The sequence below is a fragment of the Camelus dromedarius genome, chromosome 14 (genome assembly GCF_036321535.1).
Source record: "Camelus dromedarius isolate mCamDro1 chromosome 14, mCamDro1.pat, whole genome shotgun sequence".
NCBI classification, from domain to species: Eukaryota; Metazoa; Chordata; class Mammalia; order Artiodactyla; family Camelidae; genus Camelus; species Camelus dromedarius.
The window spans coordinates 63,918,837-63,945,550 of record NC_087449.1 but is presented as its reverse complement, the minus strand read 5'-3'; the positions used below and the strand labels follow the sequence as shown (position 1 = coordinate 63,945,550).

At 54.0% G+C, this 26,714-nt stretch overlaps 1 protein-coding gene across 1 annotated transcript in view; it reads right to left on the bottom strand.

Annotated features, from left to right (window-relative positions):
- CASZ1 (castor zinc finger 1) overlaps positions 1-26,714 on the bottom strand; it is a 147,893-nt gene that overhangs the window by 99,883 nt on the left and 21,296 nt on the right. Inside the window, exon 2 of the mRNA XM_031464040.2 lies at positions 15,534-15,677. The gene's annotated coding sequence lies outside the window, so the exon portion shown is untranslated. The remainder of the gene's footprint in view (positions 1-15,533; positions 15,678-26,714) is intronic.

The following is a 26,714-nucleotide window of genomic DNA, read 5'->3' as shown; positions in this document are numbered from 1 at the left end:
GGAGGCAAACGATTTCCCCATCAAACCAGTTTTATTGGATATAAATATCTAATTATTCGTACCAGGCCCTGGAATGCCAGACATTTGCAGCTTTTATAACATGTGTAGGAGTCTTTATAAAAGATATATACACACACATATACATACGCGTAGTTATATATTAACAAACTTGATTTGAATTTCATCTGAGTTATTTTTTGCTTAGTGGGCAGTTTTTTTTGTTTTTGTTTTTAACGAACCTGGAAAAAAGCTAGAATGTTTTGGTGTGGCTCACGCCCTCTTTCTGCGGGGGCAATTTATAAGACTTAATATGCCTGACCCAGAAAGCTCTGGGGAAAGGGACCCCTGCACCACTCTGCCGAGACCCACACGTCCCCCCGCCCTCCACGGCCACCTGGCAGTTAGGAGACGCACACTCACTCGCTCACAGCACTTTACAACCACAGGACCCACGGCTGTAAGTCAATACCCCACACATGACACAAACATGATGTCCCAAACAGACAAACAGAAGTATTGACTTTTTGAACATAAAGCACACAATTATGCTTCAGAGCAACCCCTGTGTCAGCTTCCCACAAACCCTGGGTGACGACAAAGAGCTGGGCAGAGGGGGCAGGAGGGTGGGAGGGGGAGGAGGAAAGAGGGGAAGTTGTCTTATGGGGAATAATGTGGATCAGCCTGTCATCTGGAGACCCATCTTCATCTAGAATTAATGCACTAAAGTTCTTTTGTTTTCCCTCTAAATGGTTTTAAAGAGACAGTGAATTCTCGGCCTGGACACGGGGCTCAGTGTGCAGCTGGTCCACCCGCCGGAAAGTGAATAGATCACCGATTCTAAGCTGCCCCCAGTCCATCATCTTCCCATCCCTGCCCCTGCCCCCAGTCTCCTGCCGCTGTGCTTTCTCTCAACTTGTCTTGGTGGAAAAAAAGTTAAAAATCTCTGGTTTCACCACTCCTGACCCAAAGGCTGTGTTCTACAGAGTGGAGAATGCAAAAGCCCTTGGCCAGGCAGGATGAGGAGTGGGAGAGGAAGAGGGGTGGGTGGGAGAGGATGTAAATACTGCTGAGCAAGGTGCTTGGGCCTGCGCCTGGGGTAGGGGCTGGCAGCAGCCCCCTGGAGGCGGTGCTAAGAGAGGCTGCAGTGAGTACCACAAAGGCTGCAGGAGCCCCCCAGAGCTGCTGAAGCTGACAGGGGGGTGGGGACTGGGGAAAAAGAGTTTGAACAGGAACCAGAGAATCCAAGGGGAACCTTGGGGAAATTGGGGTCAAGGGAAGCTGTCCCTTGAGGCCCAAGGGCCGAAGGAACCATTCCAGTTAGAGTGATCTTTGGGGAGACTCTAGCCAGGGGCTGGCTGTCTGCATGGATGGCAAGAAGGAAACCAACCACATCTCCAGATGCCCTCAACTCAGACCTTTGGATTCACAGGGAGAAAGGGCTCAAGATTAAGGAGGGCCCTGGGCCTCTGCCGAAACCCTTCTAAGAATGCCCACACATCCTCTGCTCAGAGACCCGCACTCAGGGGGATGGAGTGGGGGCCGGGGAGCTGAGAACAAACAGCAGCAACAGGAACAGAGTTGAGCCATTTCAATTATTCATACGCCAGATGGATTCTTTTCCTGCCTTTTTTTTTCCTATAAAAATAAGGAGGGAGGGAGTAGGTCTTACGACAATTTCCTAAATGGGGGGAGGAAGGGGAAAGGGGAGGAAAAAATAGAAATCAGGCCCCCTATTCGTACCCACCCCCTGCCCTGGAGACCCCTGATCTCCTGATGGGAGGGCAGGATGGACGGAATGCCCTCTATCGGGCAGGGACCAGAGGTGTCATTTAGTTTCTCTATGAGCAGAGAGCAAGAAGCAAGGGAAATTGTTGAAAAAAGGGAGGGCGACAGAGAGAGAGAGAAGCACGGAGCATGGGGTGGAGGGGGGAGGCAGGCAGAAGAGGGTTCCGACCTTCTGTGAAGGATATAAAAAATCCAGCCGCCTCAGGGGACACCCAACTATCTAGCATATTGCTGTTAAAATGTCTGCAAAATTTAATACACTTGGCATGCCATCTAATCAGTCCTTGGAAACTCGGGCACTCTCTCGCCTATGATCAAACTGCCTCAGAACTTCCGCCTGTGGGAGTCCCACCCCCACCCTGTCCCCCCATTTTAGACAAAGTGGTCCCCCCTCATAAAAACAGCTGCGGTGGCTTTTAGGACACGTTTCACCCTGAAGTTCACCCAAAGTGCAGAATCTAGAAGGTTTTTTTGGAAGCAGGTGGAACAGCAGAGAGAGCTGGGGGTGGGGTCCAGGACTTCAGTACCCAGACTTCTCCTTCTCAGCAGGAGAGACAAAGGGTGCTGGGGCAGGCATGTACTGACAAGAATACATGGTCCCAAGATGGGCAGGCAAAGGTTGCTCCTTCTGGGGAAGCCAGCGAGAGCCTGACAGCTCTTATTGAAATAGATGCCCAGCACACAGAGAGCTGTGTCCTCACCAGAACGCAGGCAGACACCACTGTACACATGCCCAACCCTGTGCTCCATCAATCCATCCATTATCAGGAAACTTCTGTGAACCCCACAAGATCCTGTGGCTACTCCAAGTCCCAAACAATCAGCTAGGAAGTTTCCAGATTAGCCCAAGGATGGCTGCCTGACCTTCTACCCCAAACACAGCAATCAGAGCCCTGCATGACCTGGATACTTTGGCAGGTCACCACCTGTGTTTGGTTTGATTTGACAAAGAGAACTTACAGAGCTCCTGACTGGGACTGGGAGGACTGATCCCCCCAAATCTTCCCCCTTCACCCCAAGGAGAGAGAGTTCTCACCAAATCCTCTTTGTCCTTTTTTTGACTTCTTCACTTCTGATTGACCTAAAGTCTCAAGCCGTCTTAAATAGACCTGGAGGACCCAGAGAGGCTCAGGGAACCCCAGAAAGCCTATGCCTTGCCAAGGTAGAGTGCTTCCTCATAAGATGCGGGATCAGTGGGGCAGGCCAAAGACGGGGAGAACACAGAGTGCTCCGTCTGCAGGGGAAAGCCACGCTGGCCAGGGACATGGAGCACAGGTGGCCCCTGTTTAACTCCCCTGCCCCTCACCACACAGGTGGGAACAGAGGCAAACAGGTGAAGGAGGTTCAAGGGGGTGCGGGCAGGGCCAGCTTCCCGGGCAGGCAGCCCCCACAGTCACACAGGGCTCCGCGCTCAGAAGGAGCGTGCTTGGTTCAAGACCCTGCAGTTGCCATCGTGAAATTCTTAATCATTTTAAGAACGAGGGGCCCTGCATTTTTCTTTTGCGTTGGGCCCGGCACATCATGAAGCTGGTCCTGGGTATGAATTGTGGAAGATCAGAGGACCTGGGTTTGAATCCCAAGGCTCAGTCCCCTGTAAGCCGAGTGACATCAGAAAAGTTACTAATTGTCTCTGGCTGCAGGGAGCCACATCTATAAAGTGGGGTGATCACACTGCTCTCAGGGTAGCCAGGAGGACCGGGAGGGGTGAAGCAGGGGAAGAGTTCTGGGAACACGATGACATGCTCTTTGCAAGGCCTGCTGACCGGCAGGGGAAAGCGAGGCCTGTTTGTGTTGGTGGTGGCTTCCCCACCGGAGGGATGACCTCTTCCCCTGCGGCAAGAGGTCTCCCTCCCGAGCAGTGTGGCAGGGAAGCTTCTGGCATGCTCAGCCTGGGTGGCCCCACTCACAGGTGAAGAAACTGGGACAGTGTCAGCAGATGACCTGCCTGTTGTCACAGAGCTGCCTCCAGGCAGGGCGACGCTCAGGACATACTGTTCCCACTGTCCAGGCTTGGCCTTGGCTGTAGGACACTTGAGATGGGGACAGTGAGAAGGAGGAGTAGGAGGCAGGGTTTGGAAAAGGGACGAAGGAAAGGCCTCTGTACACACCACACACACACCCCCACACACACCCACCAAATTAAAGCTGAGAACTTGGCTAAAAAGAAAAATCCTATCCCTGTTCCATCGAAACTTATTTTAGGGCAGGAGGTAATTGCCAAGGACCCAAATAAAAAGCCAGCCACAGGCTGTAAATGGCTCCAAGTCTTTAATTAGACCCCAAGAAAAAACAGTGGCGAAAAGAAAATGAAAGTAGGCGAAGGCTCCCGGAGGAGGGACTACGCATGTGGTCTCCTGCCCCTCCCCGGCTCCGGTGGCTTCAGATGAAGGCTACTCTCACCTGTGGCGGGCATCAGAGTGTCCCCTGAACCGGCGAGCACTGCCCACTGTGGGGGCCGGCACAGAGCCAAGATAGCTCTGCACACCCCAAGCGATGGGTAGCTCTGGTGCTGGGTTCTTCTCCCAGGGCCTTCCTACGCCCCAGCCCACCGAGGCTGCCCGGTGTCACAGCGCCATGGGCCGAGGGAAGGTGAGCTATTTCTACCAGCTCTGGAATAGAGGGAGCAAGGAAAGAAGAAAGCTTTGGGTCTAGAGCGGCTTTTGACACACTCAAAGATCTGCCCATCAAGCCACAAGATCCAGCTTCTTGGCCACTGACCGATCTACCCACACAGCACTCCTCCCTCCCTGGAGCTGTCTTCAGACTGAGACCCCCAGCCCCTCTCCTGGACCCATGTAGAGTTGGGTGGCTCTGAGATCCTGCAGGCAAAGCAGATGCCCCCAGGCTTCTCCCCCAGAGGGACCCTCCTAACCAGGGGAACACTCTCAGAAATCCTCTGGGTGACAAGTGGCATGTGACAGAAACCCCCAGCTGCCAGGCCATCACCAAGGAAAGGAACGCACACACAGACCTTTCCCTCCAGGTGGCACCAGCTGCTCCATGACTTCCTTCCAAGCCCTGGCCCTGCCTCTGGCCTTTGGAGAACACAGGTGACCTTGGACTAAGAGTGGGGCTAGGCAGAAAAGAGTAAGACACACTTGGGAAGGCAGGGGCCTGCAGAAGGCAGATGTCCACACTCTCCCCTCATATAAACAGATCAACCCAGTGGACCAATCAAATGCCACAGACAGGGGAATGCTCCTGCTAAGGGCCAAGACCAGCATGCACCAAATGTGGCAGAAGCAAAGGTCTCTGTTGATGTTATAAAAGCAGCCAGGTCCCAATGGCAGAGGGGAGGCATTCCACCCAGGGTCCAGGGACGAGCTCAGGTGTAGAACACATCCCAGCCCACGAGAAGGAGGGGGTGGAAGCTGCTGTCCAGTCCCTGTCTTCTTGTAGCGGCAGGGTGGCGAAGTGGACTCACAACCAAAGCCCAATCCACTACAAGTGGACACATCCAAGTGAGGGAGAGACCCTGCCCGACCGCAACTGGCATCAGAAGCAGCAGGGGCAACCTCCCTGAAGTCCCCCATCCTGCCCCCCACAGCTGCCTGGGGCGAGAGTTGTCACACCCACACCTAGCTCCCCTTCCAGAACCGGCACTTGCTGAGAGTAGGGTGCATCGTGCTCCCCTTTCACGGGCCCTCTTCTGCTCCTGCCCCTTCTAAGGCCTGGCATACAGGGACACGTTCCAGAACCCCCAAGGAGTGGACTGGCCTCCCAGCCAGAGTGGCAGACCATGTCCTGCTGTATACACTGTATTCTTTACCCATTTCCTTTTCTGTTTCTCCGACAGAACTTCAGCAACCACAGGTTAGGAGGAGATCTGACAGCAGCAGTAAGGGCAGCGGCCACCCTGCCTTCAGCATCTAAGGGCTCTGGGACCTGCCGCAGGCACTTCAGAGACAAGATCCATGCAAAGACAGTACCGTTGTGCCCATTTTACAGAGGAGGACACTGAGGCTAAACATGGTGAAGTGATGGCCACACATCTACAAAATAGTGGAGCTGGTTCCAAAGTCTGTCTCTCTCCATCATATCTTTCACCCAGTTAGTCCTTCTGTCTGACCACTAGATCTAAGTAGGGGCAGGCCTGGCTGACCTCTTCCCCCCTGTTGCTCTTATACTGGGTTCCCTGGTCACTGGTTCAATGCACGCAAAGTGTAATGTAGGTGACAAGCATGACCCCATTCCCAGCCCCCCACCATGCAGTGCGGGGATGGCCCAGGCCTGCACAGCCAGAGTAAGCTGGAAGATCTTCCCGGGAGGAGAAGCAGGTTTGCATCTGACCCAACATCACATGTCAGTCGGGTGGGGCCTCCCTGCTGGCTCCCCTCCTGCTTGCCTTGCTCTGTGTGGGTGGTCAGGCTTCCATCCATCAGGATGAGAAGTGGAATTCCTCTTGGATGAGGAGCCCTATGGCTAGTGCCCCCCAAATTCCTTACCAGCTTGGCAATGGGTTGGGAGAAGCAGTCCAGGCCCCTGGCAGAGACAGCAGGAGTCCTGCTAATTAATTAGCTCTCCATCCTCCCCAAATGCCCACCAGACACAACCAGATGGTACCAGCAACACGCCCTCTACCGCCATCCTCCCCTTGGAACCACACGGCATCTTCACCTCAGGGCCCCCTCCATCTTTCCCTTCTATGTTGCAAATTCAGTTAGGGACCTTGGATGGGTATGCAGGGCACCCAGGATTGAGTCGGTCCCTATTTCTTGGAAGTGTTCAGAGTTGGCCCTAGATCTGAGAATTTAAAACCCCAAATGAACAAGGCCTGGCTGGTACCCCCCAGAAGGGCACCACATAGAAGCTGCTCCAACCAGAAGCAGAAGCCAACTGGGGTCTCTGCAGCACCATGGACACCCCACTGGCTCTCTGCTGGCACCTCCAGGTCCTAGGTGGGGCCGTGGGCTGCAAGGTGCATGGCTGTGCCCTCCAGGCGGGCACACTCGCCCAAGCAGGGGTATTGAGTAACGGAGTATTGGGGTCCCAAAGGCAAGGAACTGGAGTCAAGCAAGACTGGAGCTGCAGCTGAGAAGCCCTGGAAGGACCGAGGCCCAGGAGCCGGGATGGCCCCTCTGCAACAGGTCCTGCCTCAGGGGAGACTGCACGATGACAGGGGCCCAGCACCACTTGGCAGCCTGTGCCCCCGTGCCAGCAGCTGTATGATGTGGGCTCTGGCTGGTTAACCTGTTTGGTTTTTCTGGGCATCGGGTTTTCCCACTTCAAAAGTGAGCCTAAGCTGGACCAGATCCCTGGGGCGGCCGGGAACCGCTGCACGTGGAACGAGGGGCAGAGTCCTGCTCACAGCTACGCCCGGACGACGTTCGCTGGGATCACGACTGTTGTCACTGTTATCATTTTCAAAAGCATCACTCTTTTTGATTTCAAATATCCTAGGAGCTTCCTTGCAGACAGAGCTACAAAGTAACGGGGACTATCTGAGCTTACAACCCAGAAAAGCCACATTTTCTTAATTTTTTATGCCCAGAATCAAAACTAGTGAGGAGAAGGTAGTGAAGATTTGATCAGAAGCTCTGCAGGGTTTGGCCAGGTTTTGTGAGCCCGAGTGACCCAGAACTGGCCCACCCGGGATCCAAGAGGCACTGACCTCAGAGCTGCCAGGAGAATGCAGGCACGTGACCAGCTCTTCTGGGCCCATCTTAGGGGGGATGATCTTTGGGGTGAAGCATATTTATCTGGGGCAGCAAGGGTTAATGTGGGGCTGGGAGAGGCCAGGCAGCACGGAGCACTCCCTGTTTATTAATAAGCTATTTATCACCAGCTTTGCTTTTAATGCCATTTGGGCTTAATGTCGTTAATGAAATATAAATACCCACGCTAACGATGTCGGTCAGAGGCAGCACGGGCAGCAGACGGCTTGGGCAGCAGACGGCTTGCGAAGCAGGGCCAAACCGCTGGGCACGCTGGGGAAGAGGCTGAGAGCTCGGGAAGCGGAAGAGGTTCCTCCCCGGCTGGGCACCCCCAGCCCCCTTCTGCTCCCACCACAAGACTCCCCAGCTGGCTGTGCCGGGAAAGGCTGGGAGGAGGGCGGCCCAGGGCTGGGGCAGAGGAGGTCTCCCTGCGCAGGGTGCTGTTAACTCCTAGAGAACAGAGCAGGAGTGAGAGCTCCCACCTCGGGGGCAGTGCCCGCCTGGCATCAGGCCCCTTGGCTGCAGGAGGCTGGACTACCACCAGCTGGCAGCGGGCCCCTCTCGCCGCCCTGAGTTCTCTGACCCCTGGGAATGGAGCCGGGGTGAGAAGGGTCATGCGAGGGAGCAGTAAGGACTCCATCATGTTTTCCAATAGAGACCACCCCTCCCCATCCCTGGAATGACGTCCCCGGCAGCCCAGCCCCCCTGGATGGCGCATCTTCCCTAAGAAGCCAGTGAGGGACTACTTGGCGGAACTCGGCGCGGGCTTAAGAGCGTCTGACAGACCAGACGGGTATTTTGGTCAAGACCCAGAGACTCTGGAAAGTGGAGGTGGCCCTGAACAACAGGCTGTAGTCCCTGACCTTGCACCTGACCTGGCCTGGCCCCCTCCCACACTGTAAGCCATCCCTCCCGCCTCTCCCGGGACTCAAGCAGACATCCCTTAGCGGATGACTACCTAACCCAGATTACCCCAGGAACTTCAGGCCTTGCCCTCACGAGAGGCCCTGGAAAATTCCCAGAAGCAGCCTCACCTGGCGGAAGTGGCCCTGGGACTTGCTCCCCAGCCCAGGGACCACAGGGCCTTTGGAGGATACTTGGACTCCACTCATCCGAGGGCCACCTGGGCCCAAATATAGGATGGAGACTCCAGTAAGTGGTCAACCTTTGCTTCTCTCCAAGTACCATGGTGGTGGAGGTCACTGTGCCCTAGTCCCCACCCTGCCTGCCAAGTCCCCGAGCAGCCCCCCAAGAGTGCTTCCTCTTCCAGAGGGAGCTCCAGGCTGTTCCCAGCAGGAGCCCGTAGCCTCTGGCCCTCTACGCTCAGGGATGCCCGAGAAAACACAGGATGACTAGTGAAATTTGAGTTTCAGATAAACAGCAAATATTTTTAGTGTATGTCCAAAACATGGCATGGAACATATTTATACTGGAAATTATTTGCTGTTTATCCGAAATTCAAATTTCACTGGGCTTCCTGTATTTTTATTTGCTAAATCTGGCAATGCTATCCCAGTCCTCAGCAGGTAACACCTGGCCAGTGGGGCCGGTTTCCGATGGGTGAGCATGACTGTAAGGGGCAGTGAGGGAGAGGAGAGGTCCCTGCCGGCTTGGGACAGCAGATTCCTTTCGACTGGCTCTGTTCATAGCTGTGCCCTGCCTGTCCTCTCCCCTCACTGGTCATCGCTGCATTGCCCAATGCCATGGCTCACCTGTGGAGGGCCCCTCTCCCTGCACCCCCCAAAGTCACCTCCATGTCCCCAAGGAGTACAGGGCTCATTTGCTGGGGCTTGGTGGAGCTCAGCTCAGCAGCTAATCCCCTGGGTGGCTCCTGTCAGATTATTAATTAGCTAAAGCGGATGGGTCCTGGAACAACATGCGCTTGGACTTCAGATAAAGCAGGCCAGGGAAGCCGGGCGGGGGCTGCTTAAAGTGACAAGACCCCGATTCCGAACTGCTCCCCGAGGTGGGGCTGGGAGAGCAGGCAGGTGCTGGGTGGGAGGATTGCTGACAGCCCCTCTGTACTCCTCTCATCTGCTCAGGAGGGCACATCGGAGCGGGGTGTGTGCAGACACACCTGGATCCGGGCACGAAAGGGCCCGTGAGAGGAGGAGCCAGCGACAGTGGGTCTTGCCTTTTAATAAAGAGCTTGTGCCTAAGCAGATCATGTCACTCAGAACTCTTCTAAAAGCTTCTTATTTCACACAGGACAAAAGCCTGAGTTCTCACAATGGCTCCAAGGCCTGCAGGATCGGGGGGTGGGGCCTGCTCGACCCCCTTGACATCACATGGCATCTCCCCAACTCCAGCCACACCAGCCTCCATGCTGTCCTCCAACAGGCCAGGGGGGCTCCTGCCTCTGGGAGCTCACACTTGCTGTTCCCCAACAGGAACGCTCTTCTCCCAGATATTAATTAGGGTGGCTCAGTCCTTCACCTCCTTCTGTCCTTACCCAAATGTCACCATCTCAGTGGCGCCTTTCCCAAACCCCACATCTAAAATTACAAACCATCCACCCCTCTCCCCCCGCCACACATACTCCCCATTCTAGTCTCCAAACTTGCTTCAGTTTTCTCCTGGACACACGTCACCATCTAACACTACTTTATTTCTTTATTTCATTTATCATTTGCCTCCCTCCACTAAGATGCAAATTCCACAGAGACAGGAATTCTTGCCTTGTTCACCACTGCAGCTCCAATCCCATAGTGTCATCAGCATTAGTAATGCTTGTTGAATGAATGAAAACGAGAAATGAATGAACAGAGGTCAGGGTCTGGACCACCACCCCTTCTGGCTCTGAATCTCAAGTGGGTGAGCCCTGGCCAACCCTGGTGGGCTCCCCAGACACCTGTCTCTTCCCCTCAGCCCTATTCCATCCCACCCTTCCCGGTTCTGCATCACACTAGGTGCTATTCATACCCCAGTCCTAGCATTTCCCCTAAGATGCATTTCCAGATTCTGGGTCTCCTGAGGGATGTCCTAGGGGACCCATCTCTTTGCCACCCTGATACTCCCCTACCAGCTGGGATTGCAACTCTCTCTGCCCAGGGAAACAGCATAGGGTAGGACACCGGTGAGGTGAGGAAACCAGGACTTCCAGCTGCTGCCCAGGCCTAGCTCAGCTGCCGGCAAACTCCTGGGCTTGGATTGTTTTGACCTGAGTCGGTGAAGCTGAAATATTGAGTCACAACAGCCCTAAACTTCATTACCAGCTCTCAACACAGATTACTAAGGGAAAAAAGTTGCTTTTAATTGCTTTTCCTGATTAGCATTTCTGGAAAAGAAACCAGTGATTAATTACACCTTTCCTCCTCTCAACTGCCCTGGCCATAGGGGTCCCAACCCCAGGCTACCATGAGAAGGCTCTGGGTCAGAAAAGGCTCCTGCTCCTGAAGGGCCAAGAAACCAAACCAAACTGGATGCTGAGCACAAGGTGGGGACATCCCCAAGGCTGATTTAACAGAGAACAAGCAGCTGATGGTGTGGGGAGGCCCAGGTCAGTAGCCATCCAAGGGGCCCCCTCCCTGGCTGCCTCATGCCTCAGTGGGGTGTCCTCTGGGCTGAAGGACTTTCACCTGGACCAGGTCTATACCTGGGTGGATTCCAGAATCCAAGATGAAGGGGGAAGCTGGGAGAAGACAGAACAGAAGCAGCCTGAAGACCTGCCAGAGGAGTCGACGCATTCATAGCCACTGGGGCTCCCCTCGTGTGCAGAACCTGACATTGCTTTTCCCACGCCAGCATATTCTCCCTGTGGAGGGTCCAAGGTCATGGGACGGGACAGAAGTGCTTCTCCCCTTATCCACAAGATGTTAACCCTCCCAAAGCCATGGGCCGTCCACTGTCCCCTTCGGAGCAACCACATCACCGAATGAGGAGAGGCCCCTGGGTAGCTCCAGGCTGGGTAGGGGCTGCCAGCCATTCCCAATGCCTCTCCCTTCAGGTCTGCACCTGGTGGAACCCAGGGGCTTCTCACCCCGCTAGGAAGGCGGGAGGCATGAAGGAGAACCGAGGAAGGGAGGTCCAGGGCGGGAGTGTTGGCAACATCAGGCAGAATCCTCGGGCAGCTCTGAAGCCAGAAGGATCAGAAACTCTTCCCAAACCATCTCCCGCCAGGTCTCTGCCCAGCCCAAAGGGATTGCGACCTTGGAGTCCACCCCCGGGGCATGCTGGAGGACGTGGGCCCCGCTCCCCCCAGCCAGCAAGTCCCTCTCCTGATCCCGCTCCTCCTAACCCCCACCTGGCTGCATGCTCTGGAGCGGCTGGCCCCACAGCAGATCAAAGCCTCGGAGGATGGAGTTAGAACTGTCCAGTCCATTTAGGAGTGAAGGCCATGGATCCAGTGCAGGCCGTGGAGGCAGAACACAGAAGAGCCTCCCCCACGTGCATGGACACACACGCCTGCCCCACTCAGACACACCTTCCCCCGGGGCTCAGCCCAGCGTTCTGAGGCTGGCAGACACACCCAGGAAGACTGGCTGACACCTCTTGGAGCCAGAGGCACCAGCTGCACGCCTGGGACATCCTCATCAACCCCCGCAAGACGTCGTCGCCAGCCTGCCCTTCTGCTCCCTCCTGTCACTCCCCGTGGAGGTCAGGCCTCCAGAGCTTTCCTGGAGGGCTGAGATGGCCCATATGGCTGGGAATATGTTGCCAGCATGGCCAAGTACTCACTGGGGCCCCAGCAGCCAGCTGTGACAGCTCCAGCCAGGCCTCTGGTTGCTGTCTGAGCCATGCAGTGCCCACCCAGGGGGGCCAGGGACTGCCTGCCCTGTCCCGGCCCAAGCAGATAGTACCAGGACCCAGGAGAGCTGAGTCTTACATCAGGGACCCTGGAAAAAGGGACAGTGGCCTGGGTCAAGTCTGATGAGGTCCCTATGGTCCTTGTGAACTGTGGAAAGACTTTCCATGTGGAGAGACAGCTAGGATCCCTGCCCATGAGCTGGGGCTGGAGGTTAAGCCTGGAAATTGAGGGGGGTCTTAGACAAACCTATTTTTCAGTCCCCAAAGCTAATCAACTGAGGTTCTGTGGGTCCCGGAACACAGGGGAAGGTGCATAGAAGCTCAGCCTTTGAGAACAGAGATCACGTTTAAAGCCACAGAGAGGAACTGTATGAGTTTCTAGGCACAATCTCAGACCCAGCACAGAACCCGTGGAGCAAAGACACAAAACAGGCTTCGGCACAGTCTTAGCACCAAAAGGACAGTGAACTGAGAAGTCCCTCCAGGCCTCAGGCCTTGCCTCCACACGGTGCTGGCCAGGAGGCACCTAAAGTATTCCAGCAAGCTTTCTTAGCAGCCAGCACAGTGCCCGGGATGGTGCTTCTCCCCTAACCCATAGATGTTAACCTCTGAAAGTCATGGTTCATTCTTAGCACTGTCGGGTCAGGGCATGAGAACGAGAAGATGAAGGGCCACACATCAGGGCCCCAGAGTGCCAGAGTCAGCCCAGGGTCTTGTCTCCCTCCCACCCTGCATTCAATCCATCAGCAAGGCCAGTTCTCTCTCCCATATACACACACAGACTCTGCCCTCTTCCCTTCATTTCCACCTTCTCATCTCTGCCACAGCCCTCACTCCAGCAGCTGCGGCAGCCTCTCCTCTGGCCTCCTGGTTTCTGCCCTTGCCTCCTCCAACTCCCACGGCAAGCCCAGCCAACTTTTTAAAACAAAAATCAGATCACTTTACCTCCTTGCTCAAAACCCTCCAGCAGCTCCCCATCACCCAAAGAATAAATCCCAACTTCCCCTGGCCCGCCAAGCCCTACACAGACCGGCCCCTGCCCCTTCTACCTTCCAGCACTGGGGCCTCTCTCTGTCCACTGAGCACACTGAGCTTCTCGACCTTGGTTCCTCTATACTAGCTCTCTCTTTCTGAAATATCCCACCACTCTTCGGACGGCTGTCCACTTCCTGTCCCTCCATCTCAGCTACCTGTCACCTCCTCAAAGAAGCCTCCTCTGACTGCCCAGTCACTTCCCACCGCCTCCTCCTATTTCCACTCTGCACTAATGGCTTCCTTGTTATTTTGCTAGGTTTGTTTACTGTCTGCTTACCCAACCAGAACTCCATGAGAGCCAGGGCCATCTTGTCACTCTGTCCCAAGCGATCAGAAGAAACCAGGCCCTCCATAACTGTTGAATAAGTATCACCTAGAGCTGCAGTGCAGCTGGAAATGGGGAGGATCAGAGTCAGACAGGATCAGGCCTGCAGACCAGGCCCGAGTATGCACTTGCCTCCAAGCCCACGTTCTGGTGTGGGGATACCTGAGACCACGGGTCACCGCTGCCATCGGGGACCCCAGCCTGGGGCCAAACCCAGTGGCTGGAAAGGGCTGGGTGAACAAGCAGGGGCTCGGCCACGACATTCCCACTCAGAGCCCTCTGAGTTCCCAAGCTTCATTATCCAACCCAAGACGGCTGATGCCGGGATGCGGGAGTCCCAGGGGCTCGTGGAGCCCACACCCTACACCGGGTGCAAATCCCTGCTGGCACGGCCCCTGGGAGCCAACGGTGAGTGGAAACTTCGGAAAGGGAGAAACTAATGGGCATGTTTTGCCAAGGGAATGAAGAAAGCAAAAGCCTGCCACTGAGAAAAGAAACAGCAAACATTCTCCCCACGAAAGCGGCTCCACAGGAACTTTGGCTACCTGCACGCACAGGACACGGGCAGCCAGGGAGACCATCCAGAGGCTTGAAGACGTGTGGACTTGCCATCCCAAGACCCGTGATCATCAAGGACTCAGAGTCAGGCAAGAAAAGCCCAGGAAAGAGCAGAGACACACAGACGCTGGAGCGGACCCGGCCAGAGGGCGGCACAGCCATCAGTCCACATGGCCCCGCTGCCATCAGGGACAACAGCGGCACATCTTAAAGTGTGGACGGACCAATTCCTGGGTTGTGATCACATTCTGGACACCAGGAAGGAGAGTCTCAGCCGGATGGTTGCTCCACCACTGCAACCAAGGGCCACGTTTACATCTGATTTGCAAACCTCTAGGCCTTATCCAGGGCTTCTGCTAGTTCCCAAGGTGGCATGGCCCAATATGACCAGGCCTGCAGCTTTGGGGACCACCCAAACCCCAGTACCAAGGCACCCATCTCTGCAAGTGCTTCCTTCCCGTAAGTTCAAAGTCTGGGGTTGCAGTACTTGGCCACTGGTGGGAGGGGCGGGACACGCTTGCCCTTGGTGCCCAAGGGGAGGGAGAGCACAGGGCAGTGAGCTGGGGCTGCTGATGACGGCCTGGCACACACGGAGGAAGAGCCCCCAGCCCTGCCCTCCCAGACACTTTCTAGTCCTCAGCTTCAGCCCCTACCCTAAGACACTGTCCATCAGTTTTACCAATACCCAACCCCTCTGGGCTGGTTCCCTCTGGATCTTAAGAAAATATTGATTAATGATCAATATGTGGAAGTCACCTGCTGTGGGTCAACCCTTCACCCCAAGGACTGCCACATTTGACACCTAAGGTAAATTTCTGACAACACCAGCCCCATAGACTACCCATCACAGGTATAGTACCTGCCTTAAACAGGGGGCTACTTCTGAGCCTGGGCCAAAAGATACCTATGGCTTCTTCTCTAAGAAGGGTGCTGCTCAGGCTAGAGGACCATTGAGAGAGCCCCAACAAGTCACATGTGAGCTCAGGGAGCAACAGCAGCCGCTGGACACACAGATGGGCCGGACCTACCGTTCCCAGAGATGACGTTCAGCAATGACCCGACACATAGCTGCAGGAGTGGCGTCTGCCAGGGCACAGGCCTCTCCTGGAGGACCTGCACGCTGCTAGCACCGTTCAATGTCATACAGTGGTCATGCTGGGAGGATTCTCCAAGGTCAGTTATTCCAACCTCTTTACTTTTCAGGTGGGGAAGCCGAGGTCCAGACTGGGAGAAAGCAGTGAGTTGACATCAGAGCCAGGGCCAAAATGCAGACGTCCTGTTCTGAGGCCCCCACTCTCACTTAGGGTGACTGAGCTGCCAGCAGGGAGAAAGGCCCACACGATCCCTCCCTGAAGAAGGAACCCCTGAACCGGCCAGTCACAGCCCCACCCACGTCTCCCAGCAACATCTTGGGAATTGGGAGCAGCTACCTTTGCAGCCCAAGAAGCTGGGGTCCGAAGTCCATTCCAACACACACCACGGGAGCTGCAGGACCCCCTTCCACGGGAGGTGACAGCAGGAAAGGCAGGTGGGGTAGAGAGGGTCTCTGCCTTCACTCAGCGAGGCCTGTTTGCCTATCGAAAGGAAAAAGGAAAACAGATTATTAGGCCATAATGGAGACCCACAAAGCTACTCTTACCCCAGCCAGCGAGGTGGTAAGGGATTCTCAGACCTTGCCCGCCAATCAGCAGATGGCACTGCATTTAGCGTGCTACGCCTGACCCTACATCCAGGGCGCCCTTTGCACAATTACTAGCCAATTGCTATGCAGTTGTCGTACCTAATAAAAGAATCAAACAGGTAGAAACAAAAATAGGCCAATCAGGTGCCACCCCAGGTAACAACAGAGCTATCACACCCAAGCCTCGGCACCTGGGGTGAAAGGTCAGCCTGACAATGAATCAAGCTGACACTGGAAACCGGATCAGATCCACGCAACTGAACCAACCCTCGGCCTCCCCAGCCTCCCATCCCTCCAGACTTTCCCTCGGCCAGCTCCCAGCTGCTCCCGTGACCTCCTGGTGGCCTTATGGGAGTCTCTAAAAACAGAATCAACAGGTGTCTCTGCAGCTACCAGGATGGCCAGTTTGGTTTCTTCTCTTTTCCCTTCCCCCTCCCCACTCTGGTACTGTGCCCTTACATCTCATAAAAAAAGAAAAGAGGGTGCACCCAGGCACACCCTAAAAGGGGGCTGCTGAGATTCACTTGTCATAGGTGTTGGGCCAAAAGCCTGTGGCCAAAGAAAGTTGGTGCCCTGCTACCGGCAACCTTTGTGTCAATTTAAGCAAATATTGTGGTGTTTCCATGGTGATTCCTGTTTTGAATATCCACCACACTCACTTTTTAAAGGGCTTTTCCTGTTTGCGTTTCAACTTCAAACCTGTAAATATTTTCAGCCTTTTTAGCAAAATTAGCCCATGTGCGTGCAAACACAAACACACCACCAGAGACCTCAGCACACAAACTCCCAGGCCTGGAGTTCCAGCTTCGTGGATGAGAGCGGGGTGTGGGAACCCAGGGGGGCTGCCTGTCTGCTCTCACAGCCACCCTGCACAAGGGGCTGGCATCAGGGAGGGTGGTGCCTGAAACACCAGTCCTTTCGTTCCCCCTCTGCCAGGAGACTGCAGTATCCACAGCGCCTGGCTTGTGAGTGGGCTCGGCCCTGACTCCACAGTGTGGCATGGTGTGGGCAGCTGCCTGGCAGGTTCTCCCACTTGGCCCAGCCCTCGGATTCCCTGGGGCCTCCCTGGAGTGCACGAACCCCTCCTTTCCTGCCTCCCAAGCTTGGGCCGCGAGTGGAAGAGGGAGTTGGTACTTTGAAGGCAAGACCTTCCAGCATCAGCGCCACCCCACCTCCGCTCTGGGCAGTGCCACAGAGACCAGCTCCCTGGGGGAAGCCTCAGGGAGGACAGTGGTCCTGGGTTTGGATCAGCCCAGCTCCCACCCCACCCTTCAGCACTGTACAGGGTTAACAGCGGGTTTCCTGGTTTCCATGGATTCCCGCCAGGCCCCTAATGTGAGTTTCGTGTGATTTGGGGGAAGTGGATTTCCTTTGTTTTCCAGTTTGGGAATATTTTTTCTTTAAAAAAGAGGAAAAAACACTTTAATGGGAACTTCAGGGCCATTGGGAGACTCACTCCTCTGGCCTCTGTCACTCCTCTGACTGTTGGTTCAAAATCCCCCAAAGCCCTGGGCAGCCCACCCACCAACCAAACGTCTCTGAGCTGAAGAAAGAGTGCCTCTGATCACCTACAGCTCCCCACCCCCAGGCCACACTTCTGCTGGGGGGCTCTACTCAGACACAGCATCAGAACGACCTCTGCCCCACCTGAAAGCCAGCTTCTTACATAGATGGCTGACACTCCCCCCTTCCAGGCATACAATTCCACAGAGAAGAGGTCGAGAGAAAGAGGTTAAGGTTCCTCCCTGACTCCTGGCGAGGAGCTAGAAAGACCAGAGCCCGACCACACACAAGTGGTGAACGTGAACGATACCAGGGTCTTACGTCCTGGTTCAGAAGGGGGTTCCAGTTACAGGGGAAGAGGGCATTCCAGACCCTGGTAGGGCCCTGGTCTGGCCTCCTCCAGCTGATAGAGAGGCTTGCCCAGGGCAGAGGGACCTTCTCAGCTTTGGCACCAAGAGCAACTGAATAAAGGGTGTGCCCAGGCCTCCTCCCCCTCCTCAGTCTTCCCCATTCCTGCCATCCTCCAGCCTTGCCAGGGTGCAGCCGTGCTCCGGTACTGTCCCCAACAAGTGGCCTGACCCATTTACCAAACCAGGGCACAGGCCCCCAGGCTGGCCACGGACAAAGCCCTCCCACAGCACAGGCCCCAGGGCAATGGCGGCAGCAGGAATCCCGGTCAGTAGGTGCAGAGCCCAAAGCACGGAGCTCTCTGGCCAGCAGCTCTGGGGTGAAGGCGTGAGAGGCCATGTGCAATAACACTGGCCCTAGAATCTAGAAGACATAGTCTGCGTCCCAGTTCGGCCACTTCACTCACTGTGGACCCTTGGCTAAGCCATGGACTCTCCCCAGGGCCCTTCTCCTCACTGGTTCAGTGGAGATAACACCTTCTTCCCTCCTACCTGGAAGACGTGGGGGACCAACAAGAGATACGAAAGGGGTTAAGAGTGCTCCAGAAATGCTCTCAACTACCAGCACCCTCTTTTTCCAAGTCTCTTCAAGGTAACCTTCCAAAATCTTCCCCAAGCAGACCCATGTGCCCCTCTCCTCTGCTCCTCATTCATCCTCCATTGTGGCGTTTAAATCTGTACTGAAGTCATTTGTTCACGAGTCTGTCTCCACCGCTGGATTTTTAACTCCTCAAGGGCAGAGACCAGGCCTTAATTATCTCTGTGTCCCTAGCATTTAGCACAACAGCTGGCCCACGTGGGCAGCGCTAAGTGTTTGTGAAACTGAACTAGCCTCTGATTTCATGTCAGAATCAGTAGGCCCCAGCGCAGTGGCGTCCCTCTCCTCCGACAGAATACTTCCTCGGCGATTTTCACGCTCCGTTCTGTTTTGTTCCCCTAAGTCTCACCCAATCTGCTTCCTGGTCTCTCCCCACCCCTCCATCAGCACCATGAATTAATAACTTTCAGGTTCAAGGAGACCTCCTGGTTACTTGATCCTCCTCCAACTGGTTCCAGTAAGAACTGACTGAGCACCTACTATGTGCCAGGGAATGTGCTGGGAGTGAAGGGCACAGCCTCTACCAATGGGTCTATGTGAGAAGTAATGATATTAATTAACTGGACGTCTTCTCTTCGCCAAGCACCATGCTGAGTGCTGTATATGTGGGATCTCATCAAATCTTTACAACAGCAAGTAGGAAGGATTATGATCCCTGTGGCTAGTTTAGGGAGGGCAGGCACAGAGATACGAAGTGACTTACCAAAGGTCACACAGCTTGCAAGTGCTGGAGCCAGGCCTGGACTCCGGCTGACGGGCTCCAAGGCCCAGCTCACTTGAAAGTTCCTCTTCGTCCCCACCCATGATCTCAGCACCCACTCACATCTAATGCTATTTCCCCTCCTGAATCTCAGTTCTCCTTCCCCCCAAAAAGCTCTCCATCAAATCCCCTGAAGCCACCAGAACGCACTCAGAGGTCACAACCAATAGGAAGGCTAAGGCCAGGCTTAGGTGTTTCCTTGCTAGGCTGCAGGTGGGGGGAGGTGAGGCCAATGGTGACACAGCTGGTGAGCAGGAGGAACCCCTGGATCCACCTGGAAAACAGGGTCCCAGCCGGGGACATGACCTCCTGGAGAAGGAAGGGGCTAAGTCACCCAGCACTGTCACATGACAGGATGAGGACAAGGTGGCCACCCAGGAGACAGCCACTCTAACAGGACAACTTCTATTTCTTCTCTCCAGACAAAGGGTAAGCTAAGGGGTTTAGCCTAGGGTGGAGGGGGGACGCAGAGATTTCGGTTGCCTCCCCAACATGGGGACCTCCCACTGCAATGAACACCTGCCTCAAAGATGCAAGACTGAGAAGCAAGGCCACAGGATCCCAATTTTCACTGGGTGAATATGCGGGGGATGGGAGCACCCATCTCCCCAAAGGCGAGAAGAAGCTGGGAGGTGGTGGGAAAAGATCTACATCCGAGAGGATAAAGGGGAGGAAGATCACGCCAGGGTGGGGAGAGGACAGAGCCCTAATGAGCAGATTTCATAAACCACCTGGAGTGAAAACAAAAACACAGACGTGCACATTGCCCAACTTCAGGGCTTTATGGAAAAGGAAAAAAAAAAAACAATAAAAAAATCCACATCTTAATACAAAAATCCTACATGATGTGTTGTGGCACGAAAGTGTTTTTCACTGCATTTTTCATCCGTGATCTCACACAGCCCAGGACGGGTACGCCCAGCGCAGTAGGTACTTGATGGTACACAAACAGGGCAAACACATACACAATTAACCAAAACAAGGGCAGCAAATATTCAAATTGGTCCGAGCTGGCATCTCATGGCTTCAGCTGGCCTCTGGAGATGGCTAGGTTGGCTCTGAGCATGGGCCCCTTTAGATTCCTGAGGGAGGAAGAAATGCGGCAAGAACACAGCTCAAATGGAAGGAAACGTATGGAGCCTGGAATTCTCAGACCTCCACAAGCGGAACTCCAGGCCAGCTGGTTATGTGGCTTTCTGCACTTAAGGTGCTGTCCCGCTGCCGACAGGGGCCAGAGAGGGAACCCACACCCCAGGGGCCCCTCCTGCACGTCACTCACCCCACAGTTACTATCTGTCTCCTTTTTGCTCCACCCCTCCCCCCTTTAATTGTTGGATGAGTTTACAGAGTTGTATGCCAAAAACAATCAACTCCAGGGAACAGAGTTATACAAAAAAGGGCGTGTCGCCAGAGGGAGACGGATATCCATAGAAACCACCACCTTTTCACGGTAGCCTAGGTAGACGGGGGAAGGGGGATGGCATGGGGGTGGGGCCATAAGCTCCACCCAGAACAGGGCCCCAGAAAATGCTGGGTCGCTGATGACCTTAGGGAGCCACATATAGTGTGGAGGGTCAGGAAGTGGGGTCAGTGGAGACCACCTTGAGGGCAGGGCTGTTTGAACGTGCATGAGCACACACGCACACACCACCCCATCGGATCACAGGACAGCAGGCCACAGTGGTTTAGTGTACAAGGTTTGGAGCCAGACCACCAGGTATGAGCTGCCATTTACAAGCTGTGTGACCGTGGGCAAACTACTTTAACCTCTCTGTGCCTCAGTTTACCTATCAGTCAATTGGAGATAATGAGAGTACCTCCTACATATGGTTATGAGGCTTAAACAATGTATTATGTGTAACATGCTGAGAAAAGTAGCTGGCACATAGCACATGCTATCTGTACTTAATCAAATCAATCAAAAAGGCTACATGAAGAGAAGGAGGGAAAGGTTTCCAGCCTCTGCTTCAGTAGAGGAGAAAAATAGTAACAATTCCTGTTTATTAAGTACTATGTACCAAAGACCTTAATACATTAATATACATAATCATCACAAGAATCCAATTAGGTAGGTTATTATCCCAACTGAATAGTTGAGGAACTAAGACTCAGAGAGGGAATGTGACCCACCCAAGGTCACACACCGGGAAGTGACTTGAACCCAGGTCTGTCTGACAACCTACACAACATGCTGCTTGGCAAGGAGAGGGAAGCGGTGGGGAGGAAGCAAGGAGGGATGGATGAGCTTCCGGGAGGTTCTCTTTCCAGACTGGACTTAGATGCACAGGAGTGAAACCCGGATGCATTTTTCCCAAGTTTACAAAGGAAAACGGAAATCCTCCAAGCCAGTGACTGCAGATGGAAGGAACAAGGAGTGGAGAAAAGCTAAGATGGCCAACAGGCCCGGGTGTCCACATTCCTCAGGAGGTCCTATCCCAGTCCTGACCTCAGGAGACAAAAGATGCTCTCCACAATCAGGAGGTCCCTAGAGGGAAAGCAGCAATGTTTGGGGGCCACCTCCAAGCAATGAAGGCCCAAGCCTGGGAAAGGTCCTATTTCTGGGTCAGAACCTTACGAACAGCTCAAGTGTCTGCCTTACAAGGACCCAGGCAGATTCCTGGAGGGGATGGAGCACAGGTGAGGGGGGCACAGGCCTCTCCTGTTGCAAGGCCAGGCCCAGGGAGATGCAGGAGTCCTGGGAAACTGAGAGCTGGAGTCGGAGGCTGCCCGCCCTGAGCGATCTGGTTCTCACTCTGCTCGGAGACGGAGGCCACACAGGCCTGGTGGCTCAGCCCTTTCTGCCATCGACCACCCAGACTCATTCAGATATTTCCTCTCTCACTTGCTTTTTTAAAAAAATTTAATGTTCTCTATAATTCATCTGTCCCAGAAGATAATCGATAGAGCCCGTAATGAAAATCTGAGCCATATTTTATGATCCGCTGCAAGCAGAAAGGGCCACATCAGCAGGTCCGGTTTCGGCTCTCCCTATCTGTCTTGCCCACTGCCCCGGGGGTTACTCACCCAGCCACCCAAGCCTGCCCACAGACCCCCACCCAGAGCTCTGCCCTTGGCCACCAAGGTGGGTGTGGACTGGCCAGCTGGAGAAGAGGTTGGGTCCACCACCTTGGCATCTCCCAGGCAACCCCAACACCCACTCCACCAACCCCAGTCACAGGATGGCCACCCACCATTACAGGGTCTTTCTGGAGTTGCCCCTCACCTGGGGCCCTAGCACCCCAACCCTGGAATTGCACAACTGTCTACAGTCAGGGCCCTTCTAGAAGCTCACTAGGTTCTGGAGGCCTGCACAGGCCCCAGGGAGCCAGGCCAGCCCCCACCATGGCATTTGATTCACGACCACCCCCCACCAAGAAAGGCCTCCCACTCTCTGGGGGCTCCTGGGAACAGCTGGGACCCTAACGTCAATGGAGAGTAGATCACGATTGCTCATTATTACTACCTGGAGCAGGTCCCTCCTGTCTCTGGTCTCCACCTTGTGAGATTAAGGGGTGGATGGGCCAGCCTGAAGGGACACAGGGGGGCTGAGGGGGCGACCCCCTCCCATTCTGTAAGAGCCCATGAAGAGGAAGGCAAAGCCCCGCCCCTTGCCCTGGCACCACCACTGAGAGCCAATCAGCAGGTGAGGCTAGGCTCCTCCCAGAATTCCTTGCTGCCTGCACCAATCAGAGAGCACCACAGCGCTAGTGCCAGGAAGGGCGACCCTCCCGAGGGCCCAATCAGAGCCCAGCGAATGCTCCAACATCCCGGGAACAACGACCGAAACCGATGAGAAGTGTGATTCAGTCATATCGTGGACTACTATGCAGCCACTAATAGACATTTACAGAAAGCAGGAAATTGTCGAGTGACAAAACTCATATGACTGTCGTTTAGAATGCTGTCCAGTAGAACCTTCAGCGTCGTCTAGCACAGCAGCCTCTGGCCACGTGTAGCTCTCCAGCACTTGAAATGTGGCGAGTGTGCATGTGGAGCTGAATTTTTTATTTTATTTAATTTTACTTTCATCTAAGTTTAAATAGCCACACGTGCCTATAAGTTACTGTATTGGACAGCACAGGTTAGACAGAGAATTTCGTTAATGTAAAAAAAAAATTCTTAATAAAAATTTAGAAGCTTATTATCGCAAGGCAGTAGAATAATCACTATTAACTACAATAACAAAAATAGTTAATGTTTAAGTACACTGTGTGCCAGGCTCACTGCTCAGTATTTTATATGGATCATCACACTGAATCTTCACTCTCCTCCAAGATATGTATGATCATTATCCCCACTTTATAGATGAGGAAACTGAGGTTCAGCCATGTTAAGTAACTTACCCAAAGTCATAGCGCTGGCTGGCAAACCTGGGGTTCAAACCCAGGTCTCTATGTTCCCCTAACCCATACTTGTAACTACACTACATATTTTAAAATTATTTTCTTCACAGCTTTTTGTATCTTTCAGTGAACATGAGTTATAATCAGGGAGAACATGTCTTTTTCAAAAAGACCTTTAAAAAGAGGCAAATCCTTTTTCTCCAGGAGGGAAGAAGGCCCTGGGCCTCCAGCTTTTAAATGGACAAAGAAGGCAGTGTGGTCTCAGGTCCCCTCTGTCATTGATGCTCCTACTGCCCAGATGCCTGGCACTCAGGAAGCCCCAGGCCCACAGACGATGCTGGGCCTAGGATCCTCCAGCAGCCAGGCTGCCAGTGGGATCCAGTTTCCTCCCAGCCCCACCCTGGAGTCAGTTCCTGACAGGTTTCTGAGCAGTTTAGCAATCATCACCCAGGTCTGCATCTTAAAGAAGGCAGCAGGACACAGGGCTATCTGCAAAAGACAACGCGTTCTTACCATGGACCACCCTTTCCCACTACCTTCTCGAAGAGCCAAGAACTCCTGGCCAGCATCCCAAGCCTAGAACATGCTGTGTGCCCTCTGCGGGCACGGAGAGGCGTGTTTTTCCCAGAGGGGACCATCGGAGCCCCCATTCACCCACTCTTCGGACTGCAGCTAGGTTCAGAGCAGGGAGCATGAAGAAAATCCCCTTGAAAAGTCTGTGATGAAAGAAAATGGCCCAGCAAGTACTGAGTCCAGCTAGAAATGGAATCAGGGAGGGTTCTGAGTTGTTTTTGCTCTTTTTCCATAGCACTTCCTGGGGGGTGGGGGCAGGGAGTGATTACCCCACCTGAACTGGTTTCCATTTCAGCTTTTTCTTCCCCCCTGAGATGCACAGATTGTTCTCCTTTCAGGGTAGGCGGGATAAATGTCCTTACTTAGAAGGTTTTTTATTATTATTATTGTTACAGATTTTTGGTTCCTTGCTGTCTGCACTTCTCTGTCATTTCCAATCTACTTTAAGTTCCCCTTGGATATACATGTATTTATATATATATATATATATATATATATATATATATATATATATATATATATATATACATATTTTTTTCTTTTGGTTGGTTTCAGGTGCTTCTAGTTTATCAAACAATCAGCCCTGTGAGGTACACTGGGTGTTTCCAGAAATTACATCACAAAAAATCATGCAATTAAAGTGTAAGGGAAAAAAAAACATAGCTGTTGCTTAATTTTGTATTTTAATTAGCGACTTATTGTAAACGGAGACTTTTAAAATGGAGGCGCCTCTGCAAAGCCAGTAAACAAGTTTTTCTAATGAATTAATTTCACCTCTTCCCTCTCCCTCCTCCCTCTCCTCCTCATGGCAAATGTCATCGTCCAGATTTTCTTCGCTCTCTTTTTTCTATTCCACTTCTTAATCCTTGACCAACACACATTAGAAAAAGAATGCCCTGAAATAAAATCAGGAACCCTGGCATCCAGGACTTCTACAGGAGCCCCAGCTTGTACGATCACGGACGAAGCTTTGATGGTGAGGGTCCTGGCTGAGGACCCACCATGAAGTTTGCCACTGTGCCTCTTGCCCTGTCCCTGGCCCTGCTTTGCCCCTGCCACACTGCCACACCCCTCACTGCTGGGTCCCAGAGGCCCCTCTGCTCCAGTCAGTGCCCCAAGCTCAGGAAGAGAGAGAGAAGAAAGCCCAGTGCAGTGCCGAATGCCAAGGCAACAGGAAGAGGGTGGAGTCTTGGGACACCTGAAGCCTGAGCAAGAAGGAGGTGAGGAAACCTGGAGAGAGAGGGAAGCTCCCGATGTTGTGAAACCCACGAGACCTCTGGTTGCCTGGACGAAGGAGGAGAAGGGGCACAGGAGGGAGAAGGAAGAGGGAACACACAGAGAAAGAGAAGCTGAAGCTGGAAGGATCTGTCCAGATTATGTGGCAGCTCAGAGAAAGGACACATCCATCAGTCCCAGGCACCTCCTAAAGGGGAGACCCAGGCCACCACCATTAGAGTCGAGTCCTGCTCCTCCCCTCATAGAAAGTTCCCAGCTTGGGTGGAGGCGGGGGAGAGCGAAGAAAGCTAATTTGCCTCTATTAGCCCAGTTTCCGGGAGAGAAGGCTCCCTGCTCTCTGTTCAGTCCTGCCATCCGAAGGGTAGACAAGCCCCAGAAGTCCCGCAGAAGGGAAGACCCCCGAAAGCTGCCTCTGCCCATCATCAAGAGTGGGTATCACTGGAGGCCTCAATATCCCTGTTCACCGTGGAGCATCTGAGCCCTCCTGTCACCCCAGAGGCTAGGCCAGCTTCACAAGGGCAGGTGTCCACCCAGAGCACTGGAGAGGAGCATGCCTCCTTCTCAGCACTGTCGTCTCCCTAAACAATGCAGAGACATGGGTCTGCTTTCTAGACTCTCTTCTGGGGCAAGCCAGGGTGCTCATTATCATGAGCAAAACCCCACACTGGCCATTTTTATTTTGAGCAGGAACCATTGTAACGGTGAGCTCAGAAAGGGCTATTGTTTACCTGCTTCATGACTACACTGGTCGGGGAAGGAGGCACTCAAGAAGGCTCTAGAACACCTGGCGGCAGACTCTGGCCGCTACTCCCAAAGAAAGGAAGGACGGGAGGAAAGAAGAAGCGGAGAGGAAGGGGCTGGACCTTCATGTCATCACGCACCGGTGGGAACCCAGACCCAACCTCACGACAGATCCTGCTGGGTTCAGCTTCAATCGGAAAGGAAGGCTCCCATCAAACATGGGCTGGGCAGGGATGTGGGCACTGAGATTAGGAATTTGGAAAACCATCTGAGGAACCTGGCCCTGGGAAGACAGCAACAGGATTTAATACCTTATCCCGGCTGTCTGGTAAACACCCTGAACCATCCCCACACTCCGTTAGGCAGCCTCGGATCCTCAGGTGTGCCGGCGACGGGCAGGTAGAGACAGACGTGGGCAGAGACAGGAAGGGGGGTAGTGTAGGCCTGGAGGAGGGGTTGGGGAGGATCTGGCCTGGGAGGATAGGATGGGTGGCAGCCAAGCCAGACAGTCAATGAAACAGCTGACAGGTGCAGAGAAGGGGGGCAGGGAGAAGAGAAAGGTGAGCCGGGGGTGCAGAATACTTGGGGATGCCACTGTCACACCCCAGGGGGCTGAGCTGGGTGAGAGGAAGGGTCACAGGCTTGTAGGCCACAGACCTAAGAGTTCTGGCTGCCTCTTCTCCCAGTTAAAGGAGAAACAGGGGAGGTGCTATGGACCAGGCCACAGTCTCCCCGAAACCAAACAGGACAAAGCAGCAGGTCGGGGGGC